The sequence below is a fragment of the Dromiciops gliroides genome, chromosome 1 (assembly GCF_019393635.1).
Source record: "Dromiciops gliroides isolate mDroGli1 chromosome 1, mDroGli1.pri, whole genome shotgun sequence".
NCBI classification, from domain to species: domain Eukaryota; kingdom Metazoa; phylum Chordata; class Mammalia; order Microbiotheria; family Microbiotheriidae; genus Dromiciops; species Dromiciops gliroides.
The window spans coordinates 288,834,364-288,852,547 of NC_057861.1; positions in this window are offsets into that span (position 1 = coordinate 288,834,364).

The following is an 18,184-nucleotide window of genomic DNA, read 5'->3' on the forward strand; positions in this document are numbered from 1 at the left end:
TGTTTGACCTTTAGCATGACATATAAACTTACTGGACCTCACTCTCCTTTCTGTAAAATGAAGAAAAGTAGTTAACTGGGGGGAAAATCATGTGAAATTTCTCTTATAAGGAACTCATTTCTAAAATATATAGAATGAGAGAATATTTATAAAGTACTTAGCACAGTGTCTAGAATATAGTAGATACTTAATAAAACAATTCTTTTTCCCTACCTACATATAGGACACTGATTCAAATGCATAAGAATAGAAACCATTCCTCAATTGATAAATGGTCAAAGGATACAGTTTTCAGAGGATGAAACTCAAGTTATCAACAGCCATATGAAGAAATATTATAAATAACTAATTAATAGAGAAATTCAAGTTAAAGCAACTCATATTCCACCTCACACATTTAAGAGTGGCAAAGTTGTAAAAAGAGAAAATGAAAATTGTGGGAAGGCCATTAGAACAACACATTTACTAATGCATATTTTGTAGAGATATAAATTGCTTCATCCATTCTTGAAAGCAGTTTGTAATGATATCCAAGAAGTTATTAATATGTGCATACCCTATTAACCATTTTTAACATTTTGAGAATGGCCAGTGACTTGTATAATACATAGGAGTTTCCCATCTATACATGATGCTTTATTCAAGTAAAAATCTGGAAGGAACTTATTATGGTAAGCACCAAATAATATCACCATAAAAGAGAAAGAAAACAAGAAAAAGATATTATTATTGAAGCCAAGAAAAATGCCTAGTTATTAATTGACATCATTCTTGAATCATTTGTATGTGTACACTGAAAAAATTTATTTAGAACAAAAATAAAAATGAATAAAAAGCCAGAAAATAAAAAAAGAGAATTTATGGGATGAAATTTATATAATTCTGCTTTGCCTTTAACAGTTTATTGATACCCAAACTGAGTGCACAGGAAAAAAGAAAAGCCATTTACAAGAATATCATAGAGAAGTTCTATCTTGCATAAATTAATTGCCACAACAAGGAAACAAACAAAAAAGCCTTAAAATTGTCCCAGTCTGCAAATATTTGATCTACTTGTTAAGCAAAGAGATATGCAACAGCTTAAAATCTAAATTCATTTGTAAAATCTTACAGTAAAAATGGGATAACAATATGAACAATGTTGTCTAATTAAATAGCAAGAAACAGTGAAGGGGGAAAATGTTGATGAGAAACCCAACTGAGTAAGTGTGTTTGAAGACAACAGGAGGACAATAAACAGACAACAGAAAAGTTTTTCAAGTTTTGAAGAAGAAATTACTTTTCACAATTAATACAATAGAACCACTGCATTTGTAGCCTGGTAGTAGATGTGTGTATAAAGGAGATAGAAGTGACACAAAGGAATCAAAGGTGTGAAAATCAGCCACATTCAACTATTAAGACACAAGGAAGTTGCATCCTGAAATCAGTGCAATTTTGAAAGTGTTGAGAAATCTATTCTTATGGCATGTGGAAGAGGGGACATGCCAAAGGTGTGGAAAACCCTTGAGTTCAATTAATACTAAAACAACTATTAATGATAATTAATGATGGTGGTGGTGATAGTGTTAATAAAATGACCAAGACAACATCCCTAACATATTACCTAATATACCAACTTTGCCACACTTTAAAGAAAAATCTTCAGTCAATGAGTACATCCTTGATGAAGATATCACAAGAGAATAGGAAGACTTTCACAAGTAATATTCAACATATTTTCCTTAGAGCAGTGACAAATGAACAAACCTCACCAACAGAGTTTCTGGATAATTAATAATCAATTTATTAATTAAGCTAGCTGACAATCAATAATTTCATGGTAAATGTTTTATCTCAATAATCAAAGACAAAACCAGAGCCTTAAAGTTTTAAATAATCCTTGAAAGGAAATCCCCTTCACAAATGAAAAATCGACCTTGTTTGATGGACATTTAATGAGGAGCTGGGCTAGAAATCTTCAGTTCCTTCTATTGAGAATGGCCACCTCTAGCAATCCAGACAGGGGAATCCATCTCCATCTGGTTTGCTCCACTCTGGCTGGTTTTCTCCTTCATTATTAGGGTCACCATAAAATAAAATGGAGAGCTGATTTTCTACAGGGTAAGAAGTCACCTTGTCTGAACTGTGTTTACCATTGAAGCAGAAGTAAGGTTTCCTAGTTGGGTGTGATTTGATCTGAGATTGAAGAAAATGCTCCCCCAGGATTGAGATTAATCTCAATTGGCCATGTCTTTTGGATGCTCACCTTACATAGGAACTGGATGGACATCATTGAAGAAATAAAGGGGGAAAAGCCTGGATCCTAATTTAATAATTGGTTATTAATATAATATAAAATATTTTTCTCAATATCACATGATTTACTGAAAGAGGTAAAGAATATAGGTGATTACTAAAATTATTAATTATAAGGAATCATTTGATTTGCTGGAACAAAATGTTGCTTTAAAGTTTTTTTCCCTTAACAAGATATTTCCCATATGTCAAAGTTATATAAGGTTCCTATAAAACTATATAAACAAAGATGATCTTATTTTATGGCCCTCTGATTATCAGTTTTCAAGTGAGTGATGAAAATAGAGATGCATTCACAGTGAAGGCTTTGGTCACTCTTCTGGAAGCAATACAGTAGAGGGAAAGGGCTTTTAAATTCTTGCTTGCAGATGACATTGCACTGATGGGAATAAAGGCCCACAACATTCCTGAGCCTACTGAATGAAAATGGTAACTATTGAAAAGAGTCTGTGCTAATTGTTCGAACTGAAAAATACAACACAGATAAAATAATGCTTGTTGCCCAAGTTTTGATACAAGTATCAAAATTCAGAGCTCATTCATTTGTCCATGTTATGTTTTGTGTTCTGTGTTTGTGTCAGTGTATGTCTGTGTGTTTAACATCCTCTTGCTTTCATTAGTTCCTGGTAAGAAGTTTCCTTTATAATTCAGAACAGCATTATTTTTTCCTGTAACTTCTGCAACTTTGTAGTCTTAGGGAGCTATCTGTGGTACTGACACTTTTCTATACCCTGCCTTTCCCACAAACAAACATAGATTGAAATAAAAATACACATGCATATATGAATATATGGGGTATTGAGATTTTGCCAAACCTCCTATACATAACACAAATTGACATAGGACATAAAGGTATTTAAAAATGTTTACATGCATGTATATTTAAATACATGTATATTACATTGGGTATAAAATGGGCGTGTATCTTTAAATGTTTGCATATGTGTACATGCACACATGTGTTCATATATGTGTGTAGACACATGAGAGAAAGAAAGAGAGGATACAGAGAGAGAACTGAGAGGAGAGAGGATAGGAGAAAGAAGGAGGCAGAGAGGGAGGAGGGAGAAAGACAGAGAGAGACACACATACAGAGGACATTACAAAGATAACAAAAATAGGAAAACCAACCAGATATATGTATGTATATATGTTTATACATATATACATACAACCACTATTCCCTTCCTTTTTTCTGTGAAAATTCATCTCCCTGTGGTAATGAGACAATTTTTGTATGTAATTGATATTTTAATTATAAATGAACAGCAATATCCTTTTATTAAATAAGATTTACAGAGAAATTCTACAAGGAAACATTTTGGTGGCCTTGTTCAAGAGATTTTAAATAGTTGAGAATAATAAAATCCAGCTTCTTTTAAAATATGCAATGAATTTAGACTGGCTTTTCCCATACTATCTGATCTCATAAGGTTTTATTTTCTAGTAGTTAAGCTGTTCCATGTAATATGTGGAGACAAATCAATCTCAGGTAATATCTCAGATGAGTAGAATTTGCAGTGCTCTCTGAGAGATGATTGGCTGAATGAGTTGTAAAGAGTTTACTTGCCTAAGTTTTTGCAGTTCTCTGCAAGATCCAATTTTGCATTAAAGTCACAAAATTGTGCAAGAATTTACACAAGTTATAATAGAAGCTATGAAAAAGGTTATAATAAGCAAAATTATGTCATCAGGTCTGTTGGTCATAACGGTTACTCAGTAGGAGCTGGAACAATACAAAAAGGCTAAGAATATTAACTTTGAGAATTGGAGAATGTGACAAAGTCCAGAAATAGTGTCACACTGATCAGGGGGACTTTGAAGTTGGCAACAAATGTGCATCAAGTTGTGAAATAGCAAATTATAACTATCAAAAATGGCTTGAAATATTTATAAAGGTAGAAATTAAATCGTTTGATTAGCTGTGTAATAGATGAGGGATTCATACAATCACAGAATTTTAGCATCGTAAGTTTTCTCAGAGGTCACTTAGTTTAACCTACTTCCCCATGTAAAAATCCTTCTATCCTTGACAGTTTGTCATTAAGACCCAGCTTGAATTATTCCAATAATAGGGAATTCATTATGCTGCATCCTAGTATATTCCAATTTTCAACAGCATTAGTTACTTAAAATGTTTTTTCCCCTTAAATCTCCCATGCAGTTTCTATTTAATTTCTACCCTTTGGACTTATTTGTGCTTTCCAGAGCTATGATGACTGTCTGATCTTTCTTTAACATGACAGTCTCTCAGTATTAGAAAACAGCTATAATATCCACATTTAGTCTCCAATTCTAACAGTTCAATGTACCCGGTCCCTTCAACCATGCAGCATATGACATGTCTTCCAGACTTGTCACCATACTGGTGATTCTTTTTTGGATTCTTTCCAATTCCTGGGCATCATGCTTAAAATACACTGCATAGAAAGGAGCTAATTCAGATTAGTTCTCATCACAGGAAGATTCAGTGAGACAATTATCTTGATTGTTCTCAACAATCTACTTCTGTTAATGAAACCTAAAATTGTAACCCTCCACTAAAGTTCTCTTACAATATCTCCACTATGCATAGAGTGGCTCCGAATCCTCAAAGGATATGAAACCAAAATTCAAGCAATGGGCAGTTTTTAAATTAAGTTTATTTGTTTTTAGTCCATGAAAAATTGGCATTCTCCCCTACTCACATGCTTCCCCCCTTCATTAAGAATGAAAAAACAAAATTCATGTTACAACATATCAAGGAAAATAAACCCCAAATTTGTCAATGCCCCAAAAATATATTTCTCAATATGCAGTCTGAGACCATGACCCTTCTGTCAGGAAGTGGGTGGCGTGTTTCACAGTGGATTCTCTGGAATTGTGATGGCTATTACATTGATCAGGCTACCTGAATCTTTCAAAGTTGTTCTTTAAAATCTCATTGTTATATCTTGCCCTGCAGGGAAGTGTGAAGAGAAGGGGATATTGGGGGAAGGGTAGTCAGAAGCAAAACAATTTTGAGGAGGGATAGGGTAAAAGAAGATAAAAAATAGAATAAATATCATGGGAAGCAAATAGGATGGAAGGAAACAGAAACAGTAACTGGGAAAAAATCGAAGCAGAAGAAAGAGCAATATAAAATGAGGATGATGATGATGCTACTTTTCTGGGCTATTGTGAAGAAAATTCTTTGTCAGGTATAAGGTGCTATATAAATGTTAGCTATTATTGTTTCAATAATCAACTTCATGGGTTTTCTGTAAGGAAATCTCCTTTTAAAGTACTTTATAAATGTAGTTTACTATAAAAGACACACACAGGATGATCAGGATGCTATCAGAAAAAAACTTGGAAAGACTTACATGAGCTGATAAAAATGTACCGTATACAAAATAACAGCAATATTGAAAGATGTACTGAGAATGACTTATTTTCAGCAATGCAATGATCCAGGACAACTCTGACAGACTTATGAAAGCAATCCATCTACAGAGAAAGAACTGGTGGTACCTGAATACAGATGGAAGTATATTTTGTTGTTGTTGTTGTTAGTTCCATTTTCTAAAGGTTTTTTTTGTCTACTATGTTTGATATGACTGCACATTTATAATTTATGTTGAATTACTTGAGCTCTTAAAGATAGGGAGGAAGGAAGGGAATTTGGAACACAAAGTTTTAAAAAATCGATGTTTTAATTTGTTTTTACATGTAAGGTGGGGAAAATTATAAATAAATTAATTAATTAATCAACACAAAATAAAATAAAATATCATTGTTATGGTGAATACATTTCTCTCCTGGATTTACCAACATCACTCTGCATCAGTTCATGCAAATCTTTCTAGGTTTCTCTGAAGCCATGTTGATTACCCTTTCTTAGAATATAGTACTATTTAATCACATTCATATGACATCACTTGTTCAGCTATTCCCTAATTGTTTGGCACCCTACTTCATTTCTATTTCACTGCCAGCATACCACAGAAAAGAGCACCGATATATTTTTATCATAAAAGTATTTTATTATTTTGTAGTTAACATGTGGAGTAGTTTTCAACATTTTAATAAGATTTCTAGTTTCAAATTTTTCTCCCTCTCTCCCTTTCCTCTCCCCTCCCCAAGACAGCAAGCACACTGATATAGGTTATATATGTACAATCACATTAAACATATTTCTGCATTAGTCATTCTTTGAAAGAAGAATCAGAAAAAAAGGGGAAAAGCTCAAAAAAGAAAAACAAAAAATGTATAAATAGTATGGTTTAATCTGGGTCTAGATTCCACAGTTCTTTTTTTTTCTGGATTTGGAAAACATTTTCCACCCTGAGTCCTTTGGAACTATCTTGGACGATTGTATTGCTGAGAAGAGCTAAGTCTATCACAGTTGATCAATACTCAATGTTGTTGATACTGTGTACAATGTTCTCCTGGTTCTGCTCATCTCACTCAGCATCAATTCATGGAAGTCCTCCCAGGTTTCTCTGAAATCTGCCTGCTCATCATTTCTTATAGCACATTCATATACCACAACTTGTTCAGCCATTCCCCAATTGATGGGCAGCCTCTCAATTTCCAATTCCTTGCCACCACAAAAAGAGCAGCTATAAATATTTTTGTACATGTGGGTCCTTTTCCTTTTTTTATTATCTCTTTGGTGAAAAGAACTAATAGTGATATTTCTGGGTCAAAAGCTATACACAGTTTTATAGCCCTTTGGGCATCATTCCAAATTGCTCTGTAGAATTGTTGGAGCACTTCACAGATCCACCAAAAATGCATTAGTCTTCCAATTTTTCCACAGCTTCTCCAACATTTATTATTTTCCTTTTTTTGTCATAGTAGCCAATCTGATAGAGTTGTTTTAATTGGCATTTTTCTAATCAATAGTGATTTAGAGCATTTTTCATACGGCAATAGATAGCTTTGATTTCTTCATCAGAAAACTGTCTGTTCATATCCTTTGGCCATTTCTCAATTAGGGAATGACTTGGATTCTTATAAATTTGATTTAGTTCCCAATATATTTTAGAAATGAGGCCTTTATCATAAGTATTACCTATAAAAATTGTTTCCCAACTTTCTGCCACCCTTCTAATTTTGGATGCATTGCTTCTGTTTGTACACAAACTTTTTAATTTTATGTAATCAAAATCATCCAATTTGCATTTCATTATATACTCTATCTCTTGTTTGGTCATAAACTGTTTCCCTTTCCAAAGATCTGAGAGGTAAACTATTCCTTCCTCTCCTAATTTACTTATGGTATCACCTCATGTCTAAATCATGTACCCATTTTGACCTTATATTAGTGTATTTAAAGTGTAAGATGTTTGTCTATACCTAATTTCTGCCATACTATCTTCCAGTTTTCCCAGTTGTTTTCTTCAAATACTGAGTTCCTATCCCAGAAGTTGGAGTCTTTGGGTTTATCAAATAGTACATTACTAAAGTCATTTACTACTGTGTCTCCTGTGCCTAATCTATTCCATTGATCCTCCACTGTATTTCTTAGCCAATACCAAATAGTTTTGATGACTGCTGGTTTATAGTAGAGCTTCAGATTTGGTACAGCTAGCCCACCTTCCTGTGCATTTATTTTCATTACTTCCCTTGATATTCTTGACCTTTTGTTCTTCCAGATGAATTTTGTTATTATTTTTTCTAGCTCTATAAAATAATTTTAGGTAGTCTGATTGGTATGGCACAAGAGTACCTATATTTTTTACAATCATACCTAGAAATTATTTTGCTTAGGACTGATACCTACCTTAATCTACCCATCCTCTAATTCTCCCCTCTTTCTTGGGCTCTGATTCTAAGACATCTGGGCAATTTTCTTTTAGAATTTTTTGAAATATGATGTCTAGGACCCTTTTCCTTGAAGGGATTGGTTGTCATGATTTTCAGGCAGTTCAATGATTCTTAAATTCTCTTGGACCTCTTTTTTAGTTCTGTTGTTTTCACTATGAGATCCCTAAATTTTTCTGTTATTTTCAGTCTTTTGACTTTGTTTTAGTATTTCTCATGAAGTCATAGTTTCTATTTATCCCATTATAATTTTTATGGAGTTTGTCATTTGGTAGGATTTTATTATTCTTATCCAAAACTGTTCATTCATTTTCTTTTTCTTTTTCTTTTCTATTCTTTCCTTTTTTTTTTTTTTGGTGAGGCAATTGGGGTTAAGTTACTTGCCCAAGGTCACACAGCTAGTAAATGTTAAGTGTTTGAGGCTGGATTTGAACTCAGGTCCTCCTGAATCCAGGCCCAGTGCTCTGTCCACTGCACAACCTAGCTGCCCCTGTTCATTAATTTTCTAACTTTTTCTTCTATAGCTCTTTATACTTTTCAAATTATTTTCCTGTAGTACGTTCATTTTATTTATTAAAAATTCTATCTGCATATTTATTTCATGAATTGCAGATGAACTTGTGACTAAGGTGCATTTTTCTTTGAGGCTTTGCTTGTGGATGTTTTGGAGTCATTCTCTTCTTTATGGGTTAGTGACTTGAGCATCCCTTTCATCAAAATAACTTTTATGCTTTGTTCACTTATTCTTCAAATCTACTGCCTAACTTGATACTTTATTCTAGAGTCAAGCTCTGCACACTTTGGGGAGGGATATCTGGAATATGTTTCTTTCCTCTGAAATACTTCTGCTGTCTTTTGGGTGGATGTTGAATGTTCTGTTATTCTAAGATCTCAAAAATAGCATGGGCTGGGGAATGGTAAACTTTTAATGCTCCAAAAAATGTCTGATCCAGGGCAAAGTCTGATCACTGCTGTCTTGGCCTGAATTATGCAAATTCCTAATTTGGCTTTGAGTCTGAGCAACAGACCTATGGTTTTCTCCCTGCCGGAGTTCTAGTAGATTGTTGCTGGACTCAGCCTCTATCATCCAGCTGAAAAACTCACTGATTGAGAGTGATTGAACTGCAGGGCTCTTCTTTGATCTGGGATTACCTTCCTGGTTTTTCTGTCGCAGGTGTCAGACTCAACTGCAGGTGTAAACGGTAATATTCTAGTCTGGTCTACTTCTGGGATCAGAGCCAAATAGCAGCTGCTTGCTCTAAACTTGCTTCTTGCTTAGTACACAGCTTAGGAACCATGGTCAATGTCCATCATGGAATACCAATTCCTCCTCACATTCCTTCCTTAGTCTGCACTGTATCTGTGACCAGGAACTTGGTTGTGAGCAATAGAGCTGCAATTTGACAACTATTCTTGTGTCTTGAACATCTCTCTGTATTAGATCTAAAACTACTTGCCATCTCCATGCATTCCATGTTCCATATGGCCATTTTTTACTAGGCCTACTCCCCATTCTATTTTTATTGAATTAGGGTGTAAAAATGACTCAATCTGATTGTTTTTTCTTGGATTTCATGATCAGAGCTCTTGGTTGCCTCAGCTGCTTCAGACTGCTAATCATAGAAGCAATATATAATATCAATGAAGATAATAATAATAATAATTAGGCATTCTAAAATTTCAGAGAAGCACCCAAAGCAATCTTTAAAGGAAATTATGTCTCTAAACATATTTATCAACCAAATAAAGAGAAAGAAAACAAAAGAAAACAATGAAGTGAAAATAACTAAAAATACTAAAACCAACTAAAATATTAAAAATGAGAATCACTAAATATACTAGAGTACAAGACAATTTAAAACCTACAAAGTAGAAATCTGAAAATCAAAGGAGAAAATGAGAAAAATTGAGATCAAATAATTTAAATTAATAAACAAAATAGCTGCTTTAAAAAAAGAAATAGATAAATCATAAATGTGCTTAAATAGAAGGAAGAGGAAAATAAAATGATTAGTATCAACATTGAAAAAGAAATCACAAATCTATAAAAAATAAAAGTTATTATTAGAAATTACTTTACCCAACAATATGACAACAAAACAGACAATATAATTAAAATAAATTAATATTTAGGAAATAAACAAATTAACAAAAATAAGAAATAGAGAATTTAAATGGCCCAATTCTGGAGGAAGAAAATTGAACATGATACAAAAAACTTCAAAAGAAAAGAATTTCAGGAATGATTGGATTCACAAACATTCAAAGAGCAATTGATTACAGTGTTACATAAATTGTTTTCCAAAATATCCAAATTTTGATGCTACCAAATTCCTTATATGACTTGGATATGATCTTGATATAAAAACAAGGGGAGGGCAGCTAGGTGTATAAAACACGGGCACTGGACTCAGGAAGACCTGTGTCCAAATCTGACCTCAGACACTTGACACTTACTAGCTGTATGACCCTGAGCAAATCACCCTTCATTGTCCTGCAAAAAACAAAACAAAAAAACCCCAAAAAACCTAAGGAGAATCAAAACAGAAAAAGAAATTTAAAACTCAATATCTCTGATTAACTTAAGGCAAAATTTTAAAATAAATATTAACATATAAAATAATATATGTCATGTATCTTCAGCTATTAAAGTATACATTACATATTACAAAATAATATATGTATAACATATTATATAATATATTCATAATATAAACAGGTTTATTCCAACAATTCAGGGTTGATTTAAATTTAGGAAATATATAATTAACCAAAAACAATTGGCAAAATAATACCTAATTCCATAAAAATAAAACACTAGAAAATATGAAAATGAATGGATTGTGTCTTAAAATAATAAATAATAGAGTAGGAGAAAGGGAAGGGGAAGAGACCAAACATTTATATAGCATCTACTATGCGCCAGGCCCCATACTTAGCACTTTACAAGTATAATTTAGTTTATCTTCATAATAACCCTGGAAGATAGGTACTATTATTATTCCCATTTTACGGTTGAGGACCAGAGGCATACAGGGGCTACAATTATTCAGGTGAAGTGTGATTAGAGGAAGGAACTTTGTGAGTGTAGGAGAGAGGGTCATGATCATAACATATGAAGGTAGAAGCAGCAAGATTTGGCAGCTAATTAGTTATAGGGGGCAGGGGGTGGAAGTAAGTGCTGAGTCCAAGGTAAGGCTGAGGCTATAAACCTAGGATACTTGAAAGGTGGAGGTATCTTTGACAGTAATGGGGAAGTTTGGAAGAGATGTTTTGGGGAGGGGGAAAGAATAAATTCAGTTTTGGATAACCTCTGTTTAAGTTGTCTCCTGGACATCCACTTAGAAATGTCCAATAGGCAATTGTTAATGTGGTACTAAGGCTCAGGAATGAATCTAAGGCTATGTACAAAACCATTTGTATTCCTATCTTTGTATGTATATATCCAACCACACACATGTATATACATTAATACATGTGTGTGTATGTGTATACATCTGCATACACATATATCTATGAGTCTTCTGCATAGACTCAATAGTTAAATCCATGGTAGCAAATAAGGTTTCCAAGAGAGTGCATTTAAAAGAAGAGATGATGGTCTAAGTCTGAATGTTAGGGAATAACCACCATTAGGGTGTGAGCATGATATGGAGATTACGCCATAAAGGAAACTGAGAAGAAGTCATACAGGTAGAATGATAACCAGAAAAGAGAAGTTTCATGAAAATTTAGAGGAGAGTATGCAAGAAAAATGTGTTCAACACTGCCACATGCACCAGATATTTCTAAAAGAATAAAAACTGAGAAAAAACAATTAGATATGGCAATTAACAGATCACTGGTAACTTTGCAGCAGAGATCAGTATTAGTTGAGCAATGAGTTCAGAAGCCAGACTGTAAAGGGTTGGGGGATAAATTAGGAAAGAGGAAGTAGATATAGCAAATATAGGCAAGTTTTATTTCATTTTCTTTCTCCAGGAGTTTGGTTGGGGAAGGGAAGAGAGATCTAGGTTGATGGTTTGATGGAGTAGTATGGTCTAGAGAAGGTTTTTGAGAGATGGAGGACACTTAGGTCTATTACTCTCTAAGTTAAAGAAACTTCATGAAATGGGAGACTAACTTTGAAGGATCAGGATTTATGAGCTTTCTTTGTCTGCTGGGGAGAATATGCTTGGTATTCACTAAAAAACTGTACTTTCACTGGAGAGAACATGTAGTATAAGAACATTTTGTGTAGATCTGTATATTCCTACGCTAATGAGTACTAAACCACATAAAATTTGAACTGAAATTTTCAATCTCTGCTAATGGGATAATTATAGTTCCATTGAATTGTGAGCAAAATTTGACCTATTGTAAGTTTTTTTTCCCACATATATATTTCTTTTATTCTGAACTTGAATAAAACAAGCATTTCCATAATATAGCAGAATAGAAAAAAAGATGATTGCAGATGAAACTGTAAATCTATTATGGACAACTTTGCTATTCTTTTAAAATACATGATAAAATTATCATACAATGTTATTTTTTCTATTTTCCCTTTTCCCCCCACCTTAGAGATGACTACCATTATACACAAATATGTGTGTGTGTGTAAAATCATTGTATTCATGTTTTTATTTTCTCTGGACACAGATAGCATCTTCTTTCATAGGTGCTTTAGGTATTTACAATAATAAAAATGTTTTAGTTGCTCAAAATTATTCTTAAAACAATATTGTTGTTATTGTATACAATGTTCTCTTGGTTTTGCTCATTTCACTATTTTACATACCTACATTTCTGTACTAAAGATTGAAAAATCCTGATCTGATTTGAATATTAGCTTTATCCATTCCTATCTTGAAGATTTTGAATAAGTTTATTCATCAAAATATACTAGGTTTGAGATAGTTCTCTAAGACCTCTTTCAACTTTAAATCTTCTAAACTTTTGATCATTATGGTGGTACTCAATACAATCATAATAGAAGTAGTAGTAGTGGTAGCAGTAGCAAGAGCACTTTGTTCTAAATACACTGTCTCATTTGATTCTCATCATAATGTTAAGATGTAGGTGCTATTATTATCCCCATTTTAGAAATGAGAAATTGAGACTGTTAGAGGTCAAGTACCCAGAGTCACACAGCTAATAAATTTTTGAGTAAGGGTTCAAATCCAAATCCTGTGATCTATCCTGTGTGCCACTTACTTACTAATCCCATAAAAAGTATGGAATTAATACTTTATGCTAGAAGTAGTGAAAGCTGATGAAGGAATGCTATGATCAACATAATATGTTAGGAAGCTTACTCTGTAAATGATGGGAAATATTATTTGGAGAGGTAACAAAATTGAGGCATAGCTTAAACTGGTCCCACAATTCAATAGGAAGAAAATAATGGTTTGGCTACATGCTATTGAGCTTTATAAATTTATCCCTAAAACAAAAAAACAAAAAACAAAGAATATTTTGAACATCCATATACTAGTGATGTTATATAGCTACATAAATCATGGAAGTCACAATGGAGAGATGTGTAGTGGCCAAACATAAAAAACAGAATGTTGTTATAACAAATTGTCTATAAGGTGGTATAAAAGATCTCATAAGAGATGTTTAAGTTCAAAGGGGAGGTAGTTTAGTCATGTATTGAGAGTAGGTCATAATTCCAAAAGGTAATTGTTGGCCCTGGTATCCACATAACATGAAGACACACAAAGGATTGTGTGTGAAGGCCATGGATATTGGGGGCAGTGGGGAGGGAAGGCTCTAAAATATTTATGGAAGGACATGGTCACAAGCCACTGTAAGTCACTGTCTACACAGTTGGAACTGGTGACCATATTGATAGAGTTACAGAGACATAAAAGAAATAGTGAAGTAAAAACTTGCTTAGATAACTGCATTGAGAGGGTGTAATTAAGATGGTAAAATGAAAAGTCATAACTGCCAAACCTGCCCTAAAAAAATCTCTCCTGCAAAATCACAACAGAAAACACAAAACAGAATTTGGGGCAAAAAAAGAAAAAAATGTCATAGTGAATTATTTTTCTAGCCTAGGGCAGGTTAAAAAGATAGAAAAAGAAATCTATTAACACTGGGGTATGAACTGTATGGGAATGCTAAATGACAAGCAGCAAGGGCTGTGGGCTGTGGAGCAGCACTACTGCCTAGGAACAGTAAGGAGATTGAACGCCTGGTCAGAAAGAGAAACTAGAGGATCAGTGTACTAGCACTGGAGGAGCATTGGATACCATTTGGCAGTTCTAGTTCATAGTTCCAAGGGAGGAGTTATCCCAGTCACAAGGGTAGTAGGAGCTCTAAATGTATACGCACCAGTGTGCAGAATAGCACAGTGACCAGATCTATCCATGGGTCACATCACATTTGATTTACCAACAACTTATAGGCCCTCAAATGAAGCTGTGAGAACAAAAGGATATAAATGACAAAAGTTCAGGCCAGTCAGCCCCCACACCCACTCCAAGAGGCAAACAGAACCCAACTCTAATAAAAAAAAATCCAAAGTCAAGAAGTAAGCAAGAAAAGAATGAGGAAGCATTAAAAAAAAAAAAAAGAAAAGAAAAGAGCTTGACCATAAAAAACTACTATGGTGACAGGGAAACTTAAAAGAGGATAATGACTTGAAAATATCTACAAAAAAAGCTTCAAGAAAAAATGTAGACAGGACACAAGCCCAACAATAATTCCCAAAATAATTAAAGATTTTTTTAAAGATTAGAAAATTATTTTGAAAGTCAAATAAGAGTGGTAGAGGTGGGGAATAGAAAAAGAAATGCTAGCTATACAAGAAAATTATGAAGGAATAATAAACACCTTGGTTAAATGAGGCACAAAAATACTTAAGCAATAACTTCTAAAAAAAATCAGAATTAGTCAAAAGGTAAAAAGAAGTTCAAAACCTCATTGAAGAAAATAACCCCTCAAAAATTAGTACTGGTTAAATGAAACTAATGACTCCACAAAACATCAAGAAACTCAAAGTAAAATAAAAAAAAAACTTTTTAAAAAGGTAAATGCTTGATGGAGCTAAGATTGGGGAGAGGAGTCAGCAAGCTGACTGAGCTCTCCTTCTGTTCCCTCAAAAAGAACATTAAATCAAGCCTCTGGACAGATTCTGAAGCTACAAAACCTGAAAAGAGACAGAGAGACACAGTCTTCCAATCAGAGATAATTTAGAAGACTTCAGGAAAGGTCGGTCTGACTCCAAGCAAAAGGGAAGCACAGTGTAGCAGGGTGGCAGTGTAGAACCATGGGGTTCAGGGCAAGTTAGTAGGAAGCTGTGGGCCATAGCCGAGCAACTGAGGCCCCTGGATCCTGGCTCAAAATCTGGTGGTGCAGCAGGACAGTGGAAAAACTCACATGCACTAGCCAAGAGGGCAGGTTGCCAGCTGGAAGGCCATGCACAGGACAGGCACAACCAGGCCTACTGATCCCGGTGCACTCTGACAGTAAGTCCAGGGTGGGGAAAATCCACAAGCCATAGAGGCCTCAATGTAAAAAGCTGGTGATACAGCCTGTATACCCCAGCACTAGAAGCTCAAAACAGGGACCCTGGTGCCCCCCCAGAGCAAACCTCAACATGAATAAATAAATAAATAAATAAACAAACAAACAAATAAGCTGAAGTATGAGTAAGAAACAGAAAAGAGCTCTCACCATTGAGAGCTTCTGTATCAACAAGGATAAGGCAAACACAAACTCAGATGAGGACAATACTGTCAAATTTCCTACATGTGAAGCCTCAAGAGGGAAGATGAATTGGTCTCAAGAATGAAAACACTTCTTGGAAGAGCTCAAAAAGGATTTTAAAAGTCAATTGAAAGAGGTAGAAGAAAAAATGGGGAGAGAAATGAAAGGAAAACAAGAAAACTGTAAAAAAAAAAAAAAGAAACAGCAGCTTAGAAAAGGAAGCACAAAGATTGACTGCAGAAAACAATTCCTTAAAAAATTCATCTGGCCAAGTGGAAAAAAAGATGCATAATCTCACTGAAGAAAACAATGCCTTAAAAAATTCATTTGGCCAAATGGAAAAAAGGTGCATAATCTCATTGAAGAAAACAATGCCTTAAGAATTACAATTGGATAGTTGGAAGATAAGGAATCCTTGAGACACCAGGAATCAGTCAAGCAGAATCAAAAGAATGAAAAAATAGAAGAAAATGTGAAATACCTCATTGGAAAGACAACTGATATGGAAAACAGATCCAGGAGAGAAAATTTGAGAATCATTGGACTGCCTGAAAGCCATGATCAGAAAAAGAGCCTAGACACCATATTCCAGGAAATTATTAAGGAGAACTGCCCTCATATTATAGAATGAGAGGATAAAATTGTTACTGAAAGAATTCACCAATCACCTCCTAAAAGGGACCCCCAAAGGAAAAATCCAAGGAATATTATAGCCAAATTCCAGAATTATCAGGTGAAGGACAGAATACTCAAAGCAGCCAGAAAGAAACAATTTAAATATCATGGAGCCATGGTCAGGATTGCTCAGGATCTGGCAGCTTCAATATTAAAGGATAACAAGGCTTGGAATATGATATTCCAGAAGGCAAAGGAGCTTGGATTGCAGCCAAGAATCTATTACCCAGCAAAAATGTGCATTCCCTTTCAGGGGAAAAGATGGACATTCAATGACATTGGGGACTTTCAAGATTTCCTGATGAAAAGACCAGAACTGAATAGAAAATTTGATCTTAACATATAAGACTCAAGAGAAGTTTAAAAAGGTAAACAGGGGGAAAAAGTTACTCAATTAGGTTAAACTGTTTACATCCCTACATGAGAAGATAATACTTATAACTCTTGAGAATTGTAAATGTATTTGGGCAGACAGAAGGATTATACTCAGAGGGTATAAATATAAATTGCCTTTGATGTGATGATATAAAGAAAATTAAGGGGTTAAAATGGAGTTTATGGGGAGAAGAGGAAAGGGGAGGTGGAATGGGGTGAATTACATCATATGAAGAGGTGAAAAAAACCCTATTACAATAGAGGGAAAGAAGGGAGGGGTGAACATGGTTTCAACCCTACTCTCATTAGATTTGATTCAAAGAGGGAATAACATATATGTTCATATTAAATCTGGCCAGAAAATAAATAAGAAAGGAGTGAAAGCAGTGAATAGAATACTAGAAAAGTTAGACATGATAGATGTCTGGAGAAAATTGAATGGGGATAGAAAAGAACATACCTTTTTCTCAGCAGTACATGGCACATTTTCAAAAATTGACCATGTATTAGGGTACAAAATCATCATAGTCAAATGTAGAAAGGCAGGAATAGTAAATGCATCCTTCTCAGATAATGATGCAATAACAATTACACATAAGAGTGAGCCATGGAAAAGTAGACTGAAAATCAACTGGAAACTAAATAATTTCATTCTAAAGAATGAATAGGTCAAACAACAAATCATAGAAATAATCAATAACTTTACCCAAGAGAATGACGTACCAAAATCTATGGAATGCAGCCAAAGCAGTACTTAGGGGAAAATTTATAGCTCTAACTGCTTACATGAATAAAAAAGAAAGAGGAGATCAATGAATTAGGCATGCAACTTAAAAAGCCAGAAAAAGAACAAATTAGAAATCCCCAATTAGATACTAAACTAGAGATCCTGAAAATTAAAGGAGAAATTAATAAAAATGAAAGCAAGAAAACTATATAATTAATCAATAAAACTAAGAGCTGGTTTTATGAAAAAAACAATAAAATAGATAAAATATTGGTTAATTTGATTAAAAAAAGAAGAAAACCAAATTAACAGTAATAAAAATGAAAGGGGTGATGTTACCACCAATGAAGTGGAAATTAAATCAATATTTAGGACCAATTGTATGCCAATAAATTTGACAATCTAAATGAAATGGATAAATATTTACAAAAATACAAATTGCCCAGGTTAAATGAAGAGGAAATAAAATCCTTAAATAAGGCCATATTAGAAAAAGAAATTGAACAAGCCATTAATGAACTCTGTAAGAAAAAATCCCCAGGGCCAGATTGGTTTACAACTGAATTCTACCAAACATTAAAGAATAATTAATTCCAATATTATACAGATTATTTGAAA